This window comes from Palaemon carinicauda, chromosome 7 (assembly GCF_036898095.1).
Source record: "Palaemon carinicauda isolate YSFRI2023 chromosome 7, ASM3689809v2, whole genome shotgun sequence".
Lineage (NCBI taxonomy): Eukaryota > Metazoa > Arthropoda > Malacostraca > Decapoda > Palaemonidae > Palaemon > Palaemon carinicauda.
This window is the reverse complement of record NC_090731.1, coordinates 130,412,385-130,429,946: the sequence shown is the minus strand read 5'-3', so window position 1 is coordinate 130,429,946 and position 17,562 is coordinate 130,412,385.

The following is a 17,562-nucleotide window of genomic DNA, read 5'->3' as shown; positions in this document are numbered from 1 at the left end:
GGCATTAATACAAAGAAGATTCTTAAACGTCTTAGTACAACTAAGAAATGGCTAAGTAATAATCTCAGCGAGTTGCTCTTATTGTTCGGGAAAGGATTTTGGCTCCTTTTTGCTGAAGTCTTCACATAAGCTCTTTCTAAATGGCTTTTAATAGAAAGGCGTTGAAAACATTAAGTAACAAAACTACTTTTAGACAGAAGCAGTATTATTATAAGTGTTGAGCGACAACGAACAGTTTCTCTGCAGTTTCCTGAAAGGTTTTCTCCATTCAAAGTAACGTGTCTATTTTCTTCTCGTTAATTAACACCAATAGGCCTATCATTTATTTCTATTTTTATTCGATTCTCATTGAAATAAGTAGATTCAGTTCGGACTCAGAAACTTTTATAATGAAAACATATATTGTTTAGGGATATGTTCTTCTTTAAGTCAGATTAGCTGGCCTTCCCCCAGCCCAGGCTCTTGGTATAGGCAATTTTCACATGAAAATGGAATAGGCCGATACTAAAAAGTATTTGAACAATTCAAAATCAAAATATTGGAAGATAAAATCTATTTTTTCAGTGTTTATGAAAAATTATGGCTTTAAATTGCAAGAATTTGGTTATTTTGCATAGTTTTCACCTATATCGAGATCCAATGAAAAAGTTTCTATGGGGTGTCAGCGTGTCATCTACTAGGGTACCTCAAAGTCTCAGTGACTTGCACAAAGTTTATTATTTTTGGTGTATTATATACCATGAAATGCTTAATATTCTAACGTTTTTTCTGAATTAACTACCATATTTACGATTACGCAAGGTCGATGTTTCTGGTCAGTTTTCTTCATTTACCTCTGTCCCACACCTCATCACTGGTTAATCTCTTTGATCGAAAGTCATTCTTGATAAAGTCCACTGTCCACCCACCTTGGCTTTGGTCTTCACTGTCCCTCTCCTAAGTCACCTTCTCGTTCCATGTACCTACATTTCCATCACTATCCTCCCAATATACTGTTCATCTCTCCTCATGACATGGCAGTACTACTTCTTATCTGATAGTTATCTATCTCCTATGGTACCCCTAATTACCTCATTCTGTATCTTATCTCTTCTTGTCACCCCACACATCCATCTTCTTCTCTTCTGTCTTCTTTAGTGCCCACGTCTCCGCTCCATACATCATTGCCGGTCTCACAACTGTCCTGTGTAATTTACCTTTCAACTTAACCCCTATTGTCATGTCGCATTATTTTTTTTTTTTTCGTTTGCCATGGAAATCAAATTCAATGGGATTTCATAGAAAAGCTGCACAAATTACAAGACAATGAAAGGTTACATTTAGGCAATAAATTGAGGTCACAAAATATTGCTTGGATAAAAAAGAGCAATGAATTAAGCGTGCTGCTCAGTTTCTTAGTGAATCCGTATCAAACCCCTTGCAATATTGCTCAGAAAACAAGCTTGCTGATTTCGAAGGATGTGAGGGAACAATAAAATTCTTTAGTATATATATCCTCAATTCAAGGAATTTGTGCAAACGTAACTTTAAATCTCCAAATACAAAAGTAAAAAATGTCTGTTTGTTTAAAGAATTTATGATGAAGGCTGATATTGGGATAGTCCAAGTGGCTGTGACCTGGGAAGGGGGTCCGGGGGCTTGCCACCGGCTAGGGGTTGTGACCTGGGAACTACTAGGTTAGGTTAGGTGGGTTTGTTAGGTTCTGTACCCTTTTGCAAATCTCAAATGTGTTAAATAATCATTTTTGGCCTATGTTCAGCCACTTACATGATCCATATATTTTACCAACTGGTTATCTTGTTCTTATTTAGCATTTCTGACCATTATTATTGCTGTATATCACTCGTTTATGACATTTCCCCACCCTAAAAACCCCGGTTTCCCACTCGGTTCCCCCATAATCTCTAATAACACAACTGAATTGGTATCATCTCCTTTCTCATCCATAGTGCTTCTTAGCATCAAGTGTACTTTTTATTTCGTGCTGGACAGTATGAAAGAAGAGTAAGGTTTTCACTATATATATATATATATATATATATATATATATATATATATATATATATATATATATATATATATATATAATTATTTATTCAAATAAGCCATATATATTTTTGATACATTCAGGTGTTTTGTACTTAGAATTGAAATCAACCCATCTTCACCATTGTAGCTAATTGGTAGTTTGTTACTTGGCATTCGATTAATGATAAATTTTGCACATTTAGACGTGTTTTTCATATTAAAGCCATATATATTTTTGATACATTAATGTCTGGATTTTCTTAACGACCTCAGGATCAGAGCCACGGGCGAAATCACACAAAGACAAGAGCTTGTGACCGGCCGGGAATTGAACCCTGGAGGGCAAGCTTGAATAGACAGTGACTAAACCACTTGGCCACGAAGAAAGATAAAAGTCATTGATAATTCTTCTGTAGTTAAACCTGTCGAATTCAGGTGTTTTGTACTTAGAATTGAAATCACCCCATCTTCACCTTCATAGCTAATTGGTAGTTTGTTGCTTGGTATTCGATTAATGATAAATTTTGCACATTTAGGCGTGTTTTTCATATTCAAATAAGCCATATATATTTTTGATGCATTAATGTCTGGATTTTCTTAACGACCTCGGGATCAGAGCCCCGGGCAAAATCACACAAAGACAAGAGCTTGTGACCGGCCGGGAATCGAACCCTGGTCGGCAAGTTTGTATAGACAGTGACTAAACCACTTGGCCACGAAGAAAGATAAAAGTCATTGACAATTCTTCTGTACTTATACCTGTCGAATTCAGGTGTTTTGTACTTAGAATTGAAATCAACCCATCTTCACCATCGTAGCTAATTGGTAGTTTGTTACTTGGCATTCGATTAATGATAAATTTTGAATATTTAGATGTGTTTTTCATATTCAAATAAGCCATATATATTTTTGATATATTAATGTCTGGATTTTCTCAACGACCTCGGGAACAGAGCCCCAGGCGAAATCACACAAAGACAAGAACTTGTGACCGGCCGGGAATCGAACCCTGGTCAGCAAGCTTGTATAGACAGTGACTAAACCACTTGGCCACGAAAAAGATAAAAAGTCAATGACAATTCTTCTGTGCTTATACCAGTCGAGTTCAGGTGTTTTTTACTTAGAATTGAAATCAAGCCATTTTCACCATCGTAGCTAATTGGTAGTTTGTTACTTGGCATTCGATTAATGATAAATTTTGCACATTTAGACGTGTTTTTCATATTCAAATAAGCCATATATATTTTTGATATATTAATGTCTGGATTTTGTTAACGACCTCAGGATCAGAGCCCCAGGCGAAATCACACAAAGACAAGAACTTGTGACCGGCCGGGAATTGAACCCTGGTCGGCAAGCTTGTATAGACAGTGACTAAACCACTCGGCCACGAAGAAAGATAAATGTCATTGACAATTCTTCTGTACTTATACCTGTCGAATTCAGGTGTTTTGTATTTAGAATTGAAATCACCCCATCTTCACCATCGTAGCAAATTGGTAGTTTGTTACTTGGCATTCGATTAATGATAAGTTTTGTACATCTAGGCGTGTTTTTCATATTCAAATAAGCCATACATATATTTGATTCATTAATGTCTGGATTTTCTTAGCGACCTCAGGATCAGAGCCCCAGGCGGAATCACACAAAGACAAGAGCTTTTGATCGGCCGGGAATTGAACCCTGGTCGGCAAGCTTGTATAGACAGTGACTAAACCACTTGGCCACGAAGAAAGATGAAAGTCATTGACAATTCTTCTGTAGTTAAACCTGTCGAATTCAGGTGTTTTGTACTTAGAATTGAAATTAACCCATCTTCACCATCGTAGCTAATTGGTAGTTTGTTACTTGGCATTCAATTAATTATAAATTTTGCACATTTAGACGTGTTTTTCATATTCAAATAAGCCATATATATTTTTTATATATTAATGTCTGGATTTTGTTAACGACCTCAGGATCAGAGCCCCAGGCGAAATCACACAAAGACAAGAACTTGTGACCGGCCGGGAATTGAACCCTGGTCAGCAAGCTTGTATAGACAGTGACTAAACCACTTGGCCACGAAGAAAGATAAATGTCATTGACAATTCTTCTGTACTTATACCTGTCGAATTCAGGTGTTTTGTATTTAGAATTGAAATCACCCCATCTTCACCATCGTAGCAAATTGGTAGTTTGTTACTTGGCATTCGATTAATGATAAGTTTTATACATTTAGGCGTGTTTTTCATATTCAAATAAGCCATATATGTTTGATTCATTGATGTCTGGATTTTCCTAACGACCTCAGGATCAGAGCCCCAGGCAAAATCAAACAAAGACAAGAGCTTTTGATCGGCCGGGAACTGAACCCTGGTCGGCAAGCTTGTATAGACAGTGACTAAACCACTTGGCCACGAAGAAAGATAAAAGTCATTGACAATTCTTCTGTAGTTACACCTGTCGAATTCAGGTGTTTTGTACTTAGAATTGAAATCAACCCATCTTCACCATCGTAGCTAATTGGTAGTTTGTTACTTGGCATTTAATTAATTACAAATTTTGCACATTTAGACGTGTTTTTCATATTCAAATAAGCCATATATATTTTTGATGCATTAATATCTGGATTTTCTTAACGACCTCAGGATCAAAGCCCCAGGCGAAATCACACAAAGACAAGAGCTTGTGACCGGCCGGGAATTGAACCCTGGTCGGCAAGCTTGTATAGACAGTGACTAAACCAATTGGCCACGAAGAAAGATAAAAGTCATTGACAATTCTTTTGTACTTATACCTGTCGAATTCAGGTGTTTTGTACTTAGAATTGAAATCAACCCATCTTCACCATCATAGCTGATTGGTAGTTTGTTTCTTGGCATTCGATTAATGATAAATTTTGCACATTTAGACGTGTTTTTCATATTCAAATAAGCCATATATATTTTTGATGCATTAATGTCTGGATTATCTTAACGACCTCGGGATCAGAGCCCCGGGCAAAATCACACAAAGACAAGAGCTTGTGACCGGCCGGGAATCGAACCCTGGTCGGCAAGTTTGTATAGATAGTGACTAAACCACTTGGCCACGAAGAAAGATAAAAGTCATTGACAATTCTTCTGTACTTATACCTGTCGAATTCAGGTGTTTTGTACTTAGAATTGAAATCAACCCATCTTCACCATCGTAGCTAATTAGTAGTTTGTTACGTGGCATTCGATTAATGATAAATTTTGAATATTTAGATGTGTTTTTCATATTCAAATAAGCCATATATATTTTTGATATATTAATGTCTGGATTTTCTCAACGACCTCGGGAACAGAGCCCCAGGCGAAATCACACAAAGACAAGAACTTGTGACCGGCCGGGAATCGAACCCTGGTCAGCAAGCTTGTATAGACAGTGACTAAACCACTTGGCCACGAAGAAAGATAAAAAGTCAATGACAATTCTTCTGTGCTTATACCAGTCGAATTCAGGTGTTTTTTACTTAAAATTGAAATCAAGCCATCTTCACCATCGTAGCTAATTGGTAGTTTGTTACTTGGCATTCGATTAATGATAAATTTTGCACATTTAGACGTGTTTTTCATATTCAAATAAGCCATATATATTTTTGATATATTAATGTCTGGATTTTGTTAACGACCTCAGGATCAGAGCCCCAGGCGAAATCACACAAAGACAAGAACTTGTGACCGGCCGGGAATTGAACCCTGGTCGGCAAGCTTGTATAGACAGTGACTAAACCACTCGGCCACGAAGAAAGATAAATGTCATTGACAATTCTTCTGTACTTATACCTGTCGAATTCAGGTGTTTTGTATTTAGAATTGAAATCACCCCATCTTCACCATCGTAGCAAATTGGTAGTTTGTTACTTGGCATTCGATTAATGATAAGTTTTGTACATCTAGGCGTGTTTTTCATATTCAAATAAGCCATATATATATTTGATTCATTAATGTCTGGATTTTCTTAGCGACCTCAGGATCAGAGCCCCAGGCGAAATCACACAAAGACAAGAGCTTTTGATCGGCCGGTAATTGAACCCTGGTCGGCAAGCTTGTATAGACAGTGACTAAACCACTTGGCCACGAAGAAAGATGAAAGTCATTGACAATTGTTCTGTAGTTAAACCTGTCGAATTCAGGTGTTTTGTACTTAGAATTGAAATTAACCCATCTTCACCATCGTAGCTAATTGGTAGTTTGTTACTTGGCATTCAATTAATTATAAATTTTGCACATTTAGACGTGTTTTTCATATTCAAATAAGCCATATATATTTTTGATATATTAATGTCTGGATTTTGTTAACGACCTCAGGATCAGAGCCCCAGGCGAAATCACACAAAGACAAGAACTTGTGACCGGCCGGGAATTGAACCCTGGTCAGCAAGCTTGTATAGACAGTGACTAAACCACTTGGCCACGAAGAAAGATAAATGTCATTGACAATTCTTCTGTACTTATACCTGTCGAATTCAGGTGTTTTGTATTTAGAATTGAAATCACCCCATCTTCACCATCGTAGCAAATTGGTAGTTTGTTACTTGGCATTCGATTAATGATAAGTTTTATACATTCAGGCGTGTTTTTCATATTCAAATAAGCCATATATGTTTGATTCATTGATGTCTGGATTTTCCTAACGACCTCAGGATCAGAGCCCCAGGCAAAATCACACAAAGACAAGAATTGAAATCAACCCATCTTCACCATCGTAGCTAATTAGTAGTTTGTTACTTGGCATTCGATTAATGATAAATTTTGAATATTTAGATGTGTTTTTCATATTCAAATAAGCCATATATATTTTTTATATATTAATGTCTGGATTTTGTTAACGACCTCAGGATCAGAGCCCCAGGCGAAATCACACAAAGACAAGAACTTGTGACCGGCCGGGAATTGAACCCTGGTCAGCAAGCTTGTATAGACAGTGACTAAACCACTTGGCCACGAAGAAAGATAAATGTCATTGACAATTCTTCTGTACTTATACCTGTCGAATTCAGGTGTTTTGTATTTAGAATTGAAATCACCCCATCTTCACCATCGTAGCAAATTGGTAGTTTGTTACTTGGCATTCGATTAATGATAAGTTTTATACATTTAGGCGTGTTTTTCATATTCAAATAAGCCATATATGTTTGATTCATTGATGTCTGGATTTTCCTAACGACCTCAGGATCAGAGCCCCAGGCAAAATCACACAAAGACAAGAGCTTTTGATCGACCGGGAACTGAACCCTGGTCGGCAAGCTTGTATAGACAGTGACTAAACCACTTGGCCACGAAGAAAGATAAAAGTCATTGACAATTCTTCTGTAGTTACACCTGTCGAATTCAGGTGTTTTGTACTTAGAATTGAAATCAACCCATCTTCACCATCGTAGCTAATTGGTAGTTTGTTACTTGGCATTTAATTAATTACAAATTTTGCACATTTAGACGTGTTTTTCATATTCAAATAAGCCATATATATTTTTGATGCATTAATGTCTGGATTTTCTTAACGACCTCAGGATCAAAGCCCCAGGCGAAATCACACAAAGACAAGAGCTTGTGACCGGCCGTGAATTGAACCCTGGTCGGCAAGCTTGTATAGACAGTGACTAAACCACTTGGCCACGAAGAAAGATAAAAGTCATTGACAATTCTTTTGTACTTATACCTGTCGAATTCAGGTGTTTTGTATTTAGAATTGAAATCACCCCATCTTCACCATCGTAGCAAATTGGTAGTTTGTTACTTGGCATTCGATTAATGATAAGTTTTGTACATCTAGGCGTGTTTTTCATATTCAAATAAGCCATATATATATTTGATTCATTAATGTCTGGATTTTCTTAGCGACCTCAGGATCAGAGCCCCAGGCGAAATCACACAAAGACAAGAGCTTTTGATCGGCCGGGAATTGAACCCTGGTCGGCAAGCTTGTATAGACAGTGACTAAACCACTTGGCCACGAAGAAAGATGAAAGTCATTGACAATTCTTCTGTAGTTAAACCTGTCGAATTCAGGTGTTTTGTACTTAGAATTGAAATCAACCCATCTTCACTATCGTAGCTAATTAGTAGTTTGTTACTTGGCATTCGATTAATGATAAATTTTGAATATTTAGATGTGTTTTTCATATTCAAATAAGCCATATATATTTTTGATATATTAATGTCTGGATTTTCTCAACGACCTCGGGAACAGAGCCCCAGGCGAAATCACACAAAGACAAGAACTTGTGACCGGCCGGGAATCGAACCCTGGTCAGCAAGCTTGTATAGACAGTGACTAAACCACTTGGCCACGAAGAAAGATAAAAAGTCAATGACAATTCTTCTGTGCTTATACCAGTCGAATTCAGGTGTTTTTTACTTAGAATTGAAATCAAGCCATCTTCACCATCGTAGCTAATTGGTAGTTTGTTACTTGGCATTCGATTAATGATAAATTTTGCACATTTAGACGTGTTTTTCATATTCAAATAAGCCATATATATTTTTGATATATTAATGTCTGGATTTTGTTAACGACCTCAGGATCAGAGCCCCAGGCGAAATCACACAAAGACAAGAACTTGTGACCGGCCGGGAATTGAACCCTGGTCGGCAAGCTTGTATAGACATTGACTAAACCACTCAGCCACGAAGAAAGATAAATGTCATTGACAATTCTTCTGTACTTATACCTGTCGAATTCAGGTGTTTTGTATTTAGAATTGAAATCACCCCATCTTCACCATCGTAGCAAATTGGTAGTTTGTTACTTGGCATTCGATTAATGATAAGTTTTGTACATCTAGGCGTGTTTTTCATATTCAAATAAGCCATATATATATTTGATTCATTAATGTCTGGATTTTCTTAGCGACCTCAGGATCAGAGCCCCAGGCGAAATCACACAAAGACAAGAGCTTTTGATCGGCCGGGAATTGAACCCTGGTCGGCAAGCTTGTATAGACAGTGACTAAACCACTTGGCCACGAAGAAAGATGAAAGTCATTGACAATTCTTCTGTAGTTAAACCTGTCGAATTCAGGTGTTTTGTACTTAGAATTGAAATTAACCCATCTTCACCATCGTAGCTAATTGGTAGTTTGTTACTTGGCATTCAATTAATTACAAATTTTGCACATTTAGACGTGTTTTTCATATTCAAATAAGCCATATATATTTTTTATATATTAATGTCTGGATTTTGTTAACGACCTCAGGATCAGAGCCCCAGGCGAAATCACACAAAGACAAGAACTTGTGACCGGCCGGGAATTGAACCCTGGTCAGCAAGCTTGTATAGACAGTGACTAAACCACTTGGCCACGAAGAAAGATAAATGTCATTGACAATTCTTCTGTACTTATACTTGTCGAATTCAGGTGTTTTGTATTTAGAATTGAAATCACCCCATCTTCACCATCGTAGCAAATTGGTAGTTTGTTACTTGGCATTCGATTAATGATAAGTTTTATACATTTAGGCGTGTTTTTCATATTCAAATAAGCCATATATGTTTGATTCATTGATGTCTGGATTTTCCTAACGACCTCAGGATCAGAGCCCCAGGCAAAATCACACAAAGACAAGAATTGAAATCAACCCATCTTCACCATCGTAGCTAATTAGTAGTTTGTTACTTGGCATTCGATTAATGATAAATTTTGAATATTTAGATGTGTTTTTCATATTCAAATAAGCCATATATATTTTTTATATATTAATGTCTGGATTTTGTTAACGACCTAAGGATCAGAGCCCCAGGCGAAATCACACAAAGACAAGAACTTGTGACCGGCCGGGAATTGAACCCTGGTCAGCAAGCTTGTATAGACAGTGACTAAACCACTTGGCCACGAAGAAAGATAAATGTCATTGACAATTCTTCTGTACTTATACCTGTCGAATTCAGGTGTTTTGTATTTAGAATTGAAATCACCCCATCTTCACCATCGTAGCAAATTGGTAGTTTGTTACTTGGCATTCGATTAATGATAAGTTTTATACATTTAGGCGTGTTTTTCATATTCAAATAAGTTATATATGTTTGATTCATTGATGTCTGGATTTTCCTAACGACCTCAGGATCAGAGCCCCAGGCAAAATCACACAAAGACAAGAGCTTTTGATCGGCCGGGAACTGAACCCTGGTCAGCAAGCTTGTATAGACAGTGACTAAACCACTTGGCCACGAAGAAAGATAAATGTCATTGACAATTCTTCTGTACTTATACTTGTCGAATTCAGGTGTTTTGTATTTAGAATTGAAATCAACCCATCTTCACCATCGTAGCAAATTGGTAGTTTGTTACTTGGCATTTAATTAATTACAAATTTTGCACATTTAGACGTGTTTTTCATATTCAAATAAGCCATATATATTTTTGATGCATTAATGTCTGGATTTTCTTAACGACCTCAGGATCAAAGCCCCAGGCGAAATCACACAAAGACAAGAGCTTGTGACCGGCCGGGAATTGAACCCTGGTCGGCAAGCTTGTATAGACAGTGACTAAACCACTTGGCCACGAAGAAAGATAAAAGTCATTGACAATTCTTTTGTACTTATACCTTTCGAATTCAGGTGTTTTGTACTTAGAATTGAAATCAACCCATCTTCACCATCATAGCTGATTGGTAGTTTGTTTCTTGGCATTCGATTAATGATAAATTTTGCACATTTAGACGTGTTTTTCATATTCAAATAAGCCATATATATTTTTGATGCATTAATGTCTGGATTTTATTAACGACCTCGGGATCAGAGCCCCGGGCAAAATCACACAAAGACAAGAGCTTGTGACCGGCCGGGAATCGAACCCTGGTCGGCAAGTTTGTATAGATAGTGACTAAACCACTTGGCCACGAAGAAAGATAAAAGTCATTGACAATTCTTCTGTACTTATACCTGTCGAATTCAGGTGTTTTGTACTTAGAATTGAAATCAACCCATCTTCACCATCGTAGCTAATTAGTAGTTTGTTACTTGGCATTCGATTAATGATAAATTTTGAATATTTAGATGTGTTTTTCATATTCAAATAAGCCATATATATTTTTGATATATTAATGTCTGGATTTTCTCAACGACCTCGGGAACAGAGCCCCAGGCGAAATCACACAAAGACAAGAACTTGTGACCGGCCGGGAATCGAACCCTGGTCAGCAAGCTTGTATAGACAGTGACTAAACCACTTGGCCACGAAGAAAGATAAAAAGTCAATGACAATTCTTCTGTGCTTATACCAGTCGAATTCAGGTGTTTTTTACTTAGAATTGAAATCAAGCCATCTTCACCATCGTAGCTAATTGGTAGTTTGTTACTTGGCATTCGATTAATGATAAATTTTGCACATTTAGACGTGTTTTTCATATTCAAATAAGCCATATATATTTTTGATATATTATTGTCTGGATTTTGTTAACGACCTCAGGATCAGAGCCCCAGGCGAAATCACACAAAGACAAGAACTTGTGACCGGCCGGGAATTGAACCCTGGTCGGCAAGCTTGTATAGACAGTGACTAAACCACTCGGCCACGAAGAAAGATAAATGTCATTGACAATTCTTCTGTACTTATACCTGTCGAATTCAGGTGTTTTGTATTTAGAATTGAAATCACCCCATCTTCACCATCGTAGCAAATTGGTAGTTTGTTACTTGGCATTCGATTAATGATAAGTTTTGTACATCTAGGCGTGTTTTTCATATTCAAATAAGCCATATATATATTTGATTCATTAATGTCTGGATTTTCTTAGCGACCTCAGGATCACAGCCCCAGGCGAAATCACACAAAGACAAGAGCTTTTGATCGGCCGGGAATTGAACCCTGGTCGGCAAGCTTGTATAGACAGTGACTAAACCACTTGGCCACGAAGAAAGATAAAAGTCATTGACAATTCTTCTGTAGTTAAACCTGTCGAATTCAGGTGTTTTGTACTTAGAATTGAAATTAACCCATCTTCACCATCGTAGCTAATTGGTAGTTTGTTACTTGGCATTCAATTAATTATAAATTTTGCACATTTAGACGTGTTTTTCATATTCAAATAAGCCATATATATTTTTTATATATTAATGTCTGGATTTTGTTAACGACCTCAGGATCAGAGCCCCAGGCGAAATCACACAAAGACAAGAACTTGTGACCGGCCGGGAATTGAACCCTGGTCAGCAAGCTTGTATAGACAGTGACTAAACCACTTGGCCACGAAGAAAGATAAATGTCATTGACAATTCTTCTGTACTTATACCTGTCGAATTCAGGTGTTTTGTATTTAGAATTGAAATCACCCCATCTTCACCATCGTAGCAAATTGGTAGTTTGTTACTTGGCATTCGATTAATGATAAGTTTTATACATTCAGGCGTGTTTTTCATATTCAAATAAGCCATATATGTTTGATTCATTGATGTCTGGATTTCCCTAACGACCTCAAGATCAGAGCCCCAGGCAAAATCACACAAAGACAAGAATTGAAATCAACCCATCTTCACCATCGTAGCTAATTAGTAGTTTGTTACTTGGCATTCGATTAATGATAAATTTTGAATATTTAGATGTGTTTTTCATATTCAAATAAGCCATATATATTTTTGATATATTAATGTCTGGATTTTCTCAACGACCTCGGGAACAGAGCCCCAGGCGAAATCACACAAAGACAAGAACTTGTGACCGGCCGGGAATCGAACCCTGGTCAGCAAGCTTGTATAGACAGTGACTAAACCACTTGGCCACGAAGAAAGATAAAAAGTCAATGACAATTCTTCTGTGCTTATACCAGTCGAATTCAGGTGTTTTTTACTTAGAATTGAAATCAAGCCATCTTCACCATCGTAGCTAATTGGTAGTTTGTTACTTGGCATTCGATTAATGATAAATTTTGCACATTTAGACGTGTTTTTCATATTCAAATAAGCCATATATATTTTTGATATATTAATGTCTGGATTTTGTTAACGACCTCAGGATCAGAGCCCCAGGCGAAATCACACAAAGACAAGAACTTGTGACCGGCCGGGAATTGAACCCTGGTCGGCAAGCTTGTATAGACAGTGACTAAACCACTCGGCCACGAAGAAAGATAAATGTCATTGACAATTCTTCTGTACTTATACCTGTCGAATTCAGGTGTTTTGCATTTAGAATTGAAATCACCCCATCTTCACCATCGTAGCAAATTGGTAGTTTGTTACTTGGCATTCGATTAATGATAAGTTTTGTACATCTAGGCGTGTTTTTCTTATTCAAATAAGCCATATATATATTTGATTCATTAATGTCTGGATTTTCTTAGCGACCTCAGGATCAGAGCCCCAGGCGAAATCACACAAAGACAAGAGCTTTTGATCGGCCGGGAATTGAACCCTGGTCGGCAAGCTTGTATAGACAGTGACTAAACCACTTGGCCACGAAGAAAGATGAAAGTCATTGACAATTGTTCTGTAGTTAAACCTGTCGAATTCAGGTGTTTTGTACTTAGAATTGAAATTAACCCATCTTCACCATCGTAGCTAATTGGTAGTTTGTTACTTGGCATTCAATTAATTATAAATTTTGCACATTTAGACGTGTTTTTCATATTCAAATAAGCCATATATATTTTTTATATATTAATGTCTGGATTTTGTTAACGACCTCAGGATCAGAGCCCCAGGCGAAATCACACAAAGACAAGAACTTGTGACCGGCCGGGAATTGAACCCTGGTCAGCAAGCTTGTATAGACAGTGACTAAACCATTTGGCCACGAAGAAAGATAAATGTCATTGACAATTCTTCTGTACTTATACCTGTCGAATTCAGGTGTTTTGTATTTAGAATTGAAATCACCCCATCTTCACCATCGTAGCAAATTGGTAGTTTGTTACTTGGCTTTCGATTAATGATAAGTTTTATACATTTAGGCGTGTTTTTCATATTCAAATAAGCCATATATGTTTGATTCATTGATGTCTGGATTTTCCTAACGACCTCAGGATCAGAGCCCCAGGCAAAATCACACAAAGACAAGAGCTTTTGATCGGCCGGGAACTGAACCCTGGTCGGCAAGCTTGTATAGACAGTGACTAAACCACTTGGCCACGAAGAAAGATAAAAGTCATTGACAATTCTTCTGTAGTTACACCTGTCGAATTCAGGTGTTTTGTACTTAGAATTGAAATCAACCCATCTTCACCATCGTAGCTAATTGGTAGTTTGTTACTTGGCATTTAATTAATTACAAATTTTGCACATTTAGACGTGTTTTTCATATTCAAATAAGCCATATATATTTTTGATGCATTAATGTCTGGATTTTCTTAACGACCTCAGGATCAAAGCCCCAGGCAAAATCACACAAAGACAAGAGCTTGTGACCGGCCGGGAATTGAACCCTGGTCGGCAAGCTTGTATAGACAGTGACTAAACCACTTGGCCACGAAGAAAGATAAAAGTCATTGACAATTCTTTTGTACTTATACCTGTCGAATTCAGGTGTTTTGTACTTAGAATTGAAATCAACCCATCTTCACCATCATAGCTGATTGGTAGTTTGTTTCTTGGCATTCGATTAATGATAAATTTTGCACATTTAGACGTGTTTTTCATATTCAAATAAGCCATAAATATTTTTGATACATTAATGTCTGGATTTTCTTAACGACCTCGGGATCAGAGTCCAAGGCGAAATCACACAAAGACAAGGACCGGCCGGGAATCGAACCCTGGTCGGCAAGCTTGTATAGACAGTGACTAAATCACTTGGCCACGAAGAAAGAAAAAAGTCAATGACAATTCTTCTGTACTTATACTTGTCGAATTCATGTGTTTTGTGCTTAGAATTGAAATCAACCCATCTTCACCATCGTAGCTATTTAGTAGTTTGTTGCTTGGCATTCGATTAATGATAAATTTTTCACATTTAGACATGTTTTTCATATTCAAATAAGCCATATATATTTTTGATACATATATGTCTGGATTTTCTTAACGACCTCGGGATCAGAGCCCCAGGCGAAATCACACAAAGACAAGAACTTGTGACCGGCCGGGAATCAAACCCTGGTCGGCAAGCTTGTATAGACAGTGACTAAACCACTTGGCCACGTAGAATGAAAAAAGTCATTGACAATTCTTCTGTACTTATACCTGTCGAATTCAGGTGTTTTGTACTTAGAATTGAAATCAGCTCATCTTCACCATCGTAATTAATTGGTAGTTTGTTTCTTGGCATTTAATTAATTATAAATTTTCCACATTTAGACGTGTTTTTCATATTCAAATAAGCCATATATATTTTTGATATATTAATGTCTGGATTTTCTTAACGACCTCGGGATCAGAGCCTCAGGCGAAATCACTCAAAGACCGGCCGGGAATCGAACCCTGGTCGGCAAGCTTGCATAGACAGTGACTAAACCACTTGGCCACGAAGAGAGATAAAAGTCAATGACAAATCTTCTGTACTTATACCTGTCGAATTCAGGTGTTTTGTACTTAGAATTGAAATTAACCCATCTTCAACATTGTAGCTAATTGGTAGTTTGTTACTTGGCATTCGATTATTTGAATATGAAAAACACGTCTAAATGTGCAAAATTTATCATTAATCGAATGCCAAGTAACAAACTACCTATTAGCTACGATGGTGAAGATAGGTTGATTTCAACTCAAAATACAAAACACCTGAATTCGACAGGTATAAGTACAGAAGAATTGACATTGACTTTTATCTCTCTTCGTGGCCAAGTGGTTTAGTCACTGTCTATACAAGCTTGCCGACCAGGGCTATATTCCCGGCCGGTCACAAGGTCTTGTCTTTGTGTGATTTCGCCTGGGGCTCTGATCCCGAGGTCATTAAGAAATCCAGACACTAATGTATCAAAAATATCTATGGCTTATTTGAATATGAAAAACACGTCTAAATGTGCAAAATTTATCATTAATCGAATGCCAAGTAACAAACTACCAATTATCTACGATGGTAAAGATGGGTTGATTTCAATTCTAAGTACAAAACACCTGAATTCGACACGTATAAGTACAGAAGAATTGTCATTGACTTTTATCTTTCTTCGTGGCCAAGTGGTTTAGTCACTGTCTATACAAGCTTGCCGACCAGGGTTCGATTCCTGGCCGGTCACAAGCTCTTGTCTTTGTGTGATTATGCCTGTGGCTCTGCTCCCGAGGTCGTTAAGAAAATCCAGACATTAGTGTATCAAGAATATTTATGGCTTATTTGAATATGAAAAACACGTCGAAATGTGCAAAATTTATCATATATATATATATATATATATATATATATATAGAGAGAGAGAGAGAGAGAGAGAGAGAGAGAGAGAGAGAGAGAGAGAGAGAGAGAGAGAGAGATTATATTTCCTAATATTATGTCAAACTTACTATTTACTTATTATTTAATTCATCAAAATAGTTTCTCTATAAGAGAGGGTGGGGGAGAAATGCCCGGGGGCGAGGGGGGGGGGGGATATCTTAGTGCCAAGATTCCCCCTTTGCTTGGTGGAGGTAACCAATATTTTTTTTTCTTTTTCGTTTGCCAAGGAAATCAAATACAATGGGATTTCATGGAAAAGCTGCACAAATTGCACAAATTTAGGCAATCAATTGAGGTCACAACATATTGCGTGGATAAAAAGAACAATGAATTTTAAGCGTGCTGCTCAGTTTCTTAGTGTGTCCGTATCAAACCCTCTGCAATGTTACTTAGAAAACAAACTTGCTGATTTCGAAGGATGTGAGGGAGCAATCAAATTATTTAGCTTAGGCCTATATATCCTCAATTTAAAAAATTTGTGCAGACGTAACTTTAAATCTTGAAATGCTACAACAAAATGCCTGTTTGTTTAAAGAATTAATGATGAAGGCTGAAGCTTATATTAGGCATTTAAAGCTATGTGATGGAATAATCTAATTGAACGTTCTAGTCTAAAAATGAAATTGTTACCGTCATAAAATGAGACAAGATTATGTTGAGCTTTTTTCTTTTTGGTAGAATAAGAAGTATGGGGTTGTAATAATAATCTTACTGCCATGCAGTTTTCGGCTGCTTATAAGAAAATTCTGATTCATAATGATATACAGAATGTTCTTCGCGGTAATTGCATACCTCGAGAATTATTCAAGCAATATTACACATTTACATAACGCGGTTGACATAAATATATCTTCTCCTAAGAACAGAATAATAGAGAATAGGAGTTTAGATGAAAGCAGTCATAACGAAGATGACACTTACATTTCTACACCTCATCACTTTATTCTAGCGATACTGTGGCGTACATAGCAGGATTTCTTGTGTATAAACTGAAGAAATCCTTGCGTTGTGAAGCCTATTTGGATTGCTTAACTGCCCATCACAATAATACAATGCCAAGGCTAATTCAGATAAAGGAATCTTGATTCATCCCTCAGATGATGTTTTCCAAATCTGGCAAAGATGCGAAATATTGTTTAGGAAATCAATATCCTTCAATGGAAATTTGGACATTAGCCTTGGCAGAAAAGAGTTGCCAAAACTTGTGTATGGAGTTTTAATATATC